Raw genomic sequence first — 5,357 nt, 5'->3', positions numbered from 1 at the left:
GCTCCGAATTTATTTCAGCTTAAAGAAAATACTCATGAGAAAAAACAGAAGGTTGTACTACAAAACAAGATGGCAGTTTTGATGCTCAGTAACTTTGGCAGATTTCAATGGGTATCAAATGAATCCAACATCATGGCGATCGTCCTCCCATCTTTAAGGCATGGGATTAAAGCAGGAACTCGATCTCCAAGAGACCGTTCACTTCCTATTCATTATGGAATAGCTGTGTCTTGACAATAGACAAAATCTGCTCAGTTCCATTTATAATGCTTCATGTGGAATATTAATAGAAATCTTTCAAAACTATGAGTTTTCTTTTTGCTGAATCTTACTCAGCTGCAGACGTTTCCGATATTTCTTTGCATCTGAAGTCGTCCAAATTAGATATTGTTTCCTCGCACCATCTACCCCCGACACCGTCCTTTACACTTTTACCTGGCCACAGGCTGTCTCTCTCCTGGTGAAACTCGCTGCTTCTGTGTCTCTAAATGTGCCTTTCCAAATATTTTGGAAACGGATTGTCTGAATGACAAAAAATCTGCTCCCATTATTTCTTTGTCCTACATCTATGGTTTTGAAATCTTGACTTTCAGAAATTTATGAACTTGAAAGAGTGAATTTGCCACATATTTACTCTCTCCAAACTTCAAATACTCTGGAAAACTTCCATTCTGTTTTTCTTGGTTTAGTTTCGAATTTTCCAAAACACAAATAAATAAAACTCCATCCCCACTAAATGCCGTCAGCATCGTCTCCAATGTCTTAGCAGCCCAGTAAACGCTGACAGTGTCCTCTCTGATAGAATCTCCGATTCCCTCCAATGCAGAAAGTACAGTTCAGACAATCGAGTCTGTAGGGAGACTCTGAACAGCATCTCAACCAGACCTAGCTCTCGTCTCTATCCCCGCAGGCCTCTGGCTTGTGATTTCAACTAAACCTGCTGGAATAAAACCTGGCATCGTGTGACTGCTGACCTTATTACCGCGTTACCCATGGCTAATTCACTTAACTTACTGAATTCACTCCCTGGACACATCAGCGCAATTTAACATGGCAAATTCACCTGACCTATAGAGTTAAGAGCAGTGCGAACCACTGAACAAATGTACCATCACATTGAACACTATCTGTATCATTTACACACTGGCAACTCCGCCCAGTGAAAGCAAGCTGCGCCCACCAACCCGAATTCAATGCATCCAAAAGCGGTTCTCCGCTGTACAACCTCAGTAGTTCTGCTGGAAATGTCTCTGCGCTCAGATCTGAATGAGTTTATTCTGTTTTCTTCCTCAGATTCCTGCTTTAAATAAACATATCAGTCAGGAACGACTCTATATAATGGTTTTCATTGCAAAACAAACACAATGTGCTGAAGTTACGTGTTTGCACTTTCACTGACACTGTCTCACCGGGAGCTGCAGTCCTTCCCCACTCTGATTCAGACAGCACTGTCCTTCCTGTGACATGTCCCATCGAGAATGGAAGGCCAGCCATTAATAACCTTCACTGGGGAACAGAGCGACAGGTTTAAAACCTTTACGATGCCCCCAGCGGAGAATTGAGCCCCGTGACAGGCGGGGACACTAACCACGATACTGTGGAGGACAACAACATCGAAGGAGGCCCTTCAGCCTGTTGTGGCCGCACTTGTCAAACACAACTGCTTAACGACCTGAATCAAGGTCCATCGTTTAGCCCATAATCTTACATGTTTTGGCATCGCAAATTAACATCTCAATTTTTTTTAAGGTGAGAATGATTTCCGCCTCTCTGACCCTTTCCGCAAATCTACTCTAACCTTTCTGCCTTTTCCCGAAATCTCTTGGCCCCAGTGTTCCATCTCTCCATCAATAACAAAGGCTTCTTTCAGTCTATCCCATCCATATCCCTCAGCATTTAGTACATCTCAGTCATGTCTTCTCCAATCTCCTCCGCTCGGCGACAAACAACCCCAGTCTGTCCAATCTCTCCTCACAACTGAAACTTTTCAGCCCAGACAATATCCCAGTGAATCTCTCCTGCAACGTTCCCAGTGCGATCACATCCATGCAGTACTCTGAATTGCAGAACTGCACACAGTAATCTAGCTAGGGCCGAATGAACTATTTTTTCCTGTTCTGTTACAGTATGAGGGCGTTGCTGGCTCGGCAGTATTGATTGCTATCCCTAATTGCACAGCGGGCAGTTGAGACTCAACCATATTGTAGTGAGTGTGGAGTGACATGGAGGCCCGAGCAGGTAAGAATGACAGTTTCATTCCTTAAATGGCGTCAGATGGATTTGTTTTTTCTCAACAATTGAACATGGATATATAGGAGTTATAAGATTCGTAATTCCGGATATTTATTGAATCCCAATTCTACCACCGAGCATGGTCGGAGTCAAACCCAGGTCCCAGGTGTCTGAATTAATAGTTCAGTGTTCAGTGGTAATAGCGCTTGGCCATTGCAGAAAAGCAGTGAAACTGATCTTATCCAATTAAGTCGCTTTTCCCCGATACTGTTCTGTGCCAATTTTCTGAGCTTGACCCCCCGCAATAATATCTGGTCCACATCAGTAAAAGCTGCTACATGAGCATTGAACTCACAACAGTGGTAACCAAATGGATCAAATGGTCTGCAGGTCCCGATGGTGGGGTTGGAGCACGTTCACCCAGCAACAGTGACTGCAGCCATACAGACTGATCGGTATCAATGGGAGAGTCAGTGTTAGATTCTGCAGTGCCTTAATGAAATAGGAAATGACTCCTCAAACACATGATGAAAGAGCTGCGCTCCGAAAGCTAGTGCTTCCATTAAATCTGTAAGACCATAACCTGGTTTTGGGTCATTTTTAACTTTGTACTCCACAGTCCAACACCAGCATCTCCAAATTAATGAAATGGGTATGGGATGGAAAGTTCGGTTCGTGATCGTAGGAGGGAAGAAATCTCTGAGAACGGGTGGATTTGAATTCTGACATATGAAACACAGAGATGTGAGCGAGCAGAGGTTGAAGGAAAAAAAACAATCACCTTGGAGAAAATCAAAACTTTAAAACAACTGATTCCTTTGTGTTTCACAAAAGACTGGGACACACAGAGCTGTTACTGCCGTGACTCGGATTCGAACCGAGGTTGCTGCGGCCACAACGCAGAGCACTAACCACTATACGATCACGGCAACCCACAGACGAACACACAGAGCTCACGCAATAAGTACAATATCATAAGAAATGTTAGGCAGAGCACCAAATCCACAATATCAGTGCTTAGCGAACAGTGGCAGATATGTGGGAACTCAGAATGGCTGACCGTTTAATATCGGTTCACCCAGTGGCTGTGGTGATTCCATCATTAATGTGTTGAAGGCTGAGATAAATAGATTTCTCCAAAACATCAAAGACTCCGGGGACATCAATGTGGACTTCAACAGTTTCCTCATTTCCCCTTCCCCCACCTCACCCCATTTCCAAACTTCCAGCTCAGCACTATCCCCATGACTTGTCCTGACTTGTCCTACCTGCCTATCATCTATTCCACCTATCCATTCCACCCTTCCCCCCGACCTATCACCTTCATCCCCTCCCCCACTTAACTATTGTACTCTATGCTACTTTCTCCCCACCCCCTCCCTCCTCTCACTGATCTCTCCACCCTTCAGGCTCTCTGCCTGAATTCTTGATGACGAGCTTTTGCCCGAAACGTCGATTTTACTGCTCCTCGGATGCTGCCTGAACTGCTGTGCTCTTCCAGCACCACTAATCCAGAATCTAATTTCCAGCATCTGCAGTCATTGTTGTTACCAAGCTTTTGTTGAAATATATACTTCAATAGCAATGCAGTTTAACATCGGTGACTTCTCGAGTTTCCCCACACAAGGCAGTAACCACTGCTGTCACATAGTCCCAGTTCCCTGCCCCAGAATCAGAGGAACTGAGTGGCGCAGTCGCGAATAACCAACTTGAAATCAAGATGGGAATGAGGTCGCAGAGATACTCGATGGCTCAAGAGAGGCAACCGGAGAATGCAAGGTATTTCTATGATGGTTTAGAGGCGCAAGCAATTCCAAGATTGGGAGTGCTCCTGGTCAAAAGCGGGGCAGAAGGGAAAATCTGTTCCCGTTTATAATAACAGCGATCTACAGTGCATCTTGCTGAGACAGCTGAGTGCCACAACTGGAGCGTGAGCCGCTGGTTTGAAGTTTAAATTTGCTTCATTATCACCCACTTCCGTGGAATGAATTGCTTTCACCATTTTTATTTCCAATTGTTTTATATCTCCCTGTAGTCTGCAGCTTTCTTTCTCATGGTTAATTGCATGACTAACTGTTCTATGATCTGCACACTGCTAAATCACGGCAACTACAAGTAAATATGAAACATTGATCTATATGAGAAAACAGTGGAACTCACTGCAGACATGCTTCATAGGTTTGCAGGTGACACCAGAATTGTAGACAGTGAGGAAGATGATCTAAGTTTCAAAAGGATCTTAATCCAATGAGTCGTTGGACTGAAAAATGTAACATGGAGTTCAATCTGGATAAATGGAAGGTATTGCATTTTGGTACAACAAGAAGAGTATGGCTTTGCGGATGTTGGAGAACAGGGAAGCTCGGAGTGCAGGTACATAATTCCTTGTAATTTGCATTACCAACAGACAAGATGGTTCAAAGGCATTTAACATACGTCCCTTCATTGCTCAGTCCTTTGTGTATAGTAGTTGGGACGTTATGTTGAAGTTTTGCAGGACATTGTTGAGGCGTCTTCTGGAATTTTATGTCCAGTTCTGGTCGCCCAGTTGTGGGAATGATATTATTCAGCTTGAATAGGTCCACAAAAGGTGTGCACGCTTGTTGCTAGTGGACGTTTTGAGTTATAATGAAAGGCTTGATAGGCTGAGACTATTTTCAGATTCGAGATTGGGGTGCTGGAAAACCACATCAGGTAAGGCAGCATCCGAGGAGCAGGAGAATATTTTTTTTTCGCGCAAGTGTCGTTCATCAGGCTCTTTCCCGAAACGTCGATTCTCCTGCTCCTCAAATGCTGCCTGATCTGCTGTGCTTTCCCAGCACAACACTCTCGACTCTGATCTCTCATCTGCAGTTCTCACTTTCTCCTAGTTGAGACTGTTTTCACTCTCGGTTAGGGGTTTGAACGGCGACCTGACAGAAGTTTATGAATTATTGAGAGACAAGTTTAGAGTTAATGATAGCTGCCTTTTCCCAGGAGGGGGATTTCAAGACGAGAGGGCATATGTTTAAGATGAAAAGAGATTTTTTAAAAAAAGACGTGCGGCATTTTTATAGGGAAGGTGTTTAACGTGTGTAATTAACTTGCTGAGGAAGTAATGGATGAGCGTACGTTTGCAACATTTA

At 43.9% G+C, this 5,357-nt stretch overlaps 1 non-coding gene across 1 annotated transcript; it reads right to left on the bottom strand.

The window, feature by feature from the left end:
- Positions 1 to 3,089: 3,089 nt before the first annotated feature.
- trnah-gug (transfer RNA histidin (anticodon GUG)) lies at positions 3,090 to 3,161 on the bottom strand. Its single transcript has one exon. It is a non-coding gene; the product is annotated as a tRNA-His (tRNA).
- Positions 3,162 to 5,357: the final 2,196 nt, after the last annotated feature.

Source organism: Chiloscyllium punctatum, chromosome 12 (genome assembly GCF_047496795.1).
Source record: "Chiloscyllium punctatum isolate Juve2018m chromosome 12, sChiPun1.3, whole genome shotgun sequence".
NCBI classification, from domain to species: Eukaryota; Metazoa; Chordata; class Chondrichthyes; order Orectolobiformes; family Hemiscylliidae; genus Chiloscyllium; species Chiloscyllium punctatum.
This window is presented reverse-complemented; position numbering and strand designations above follow the sequence as displayed.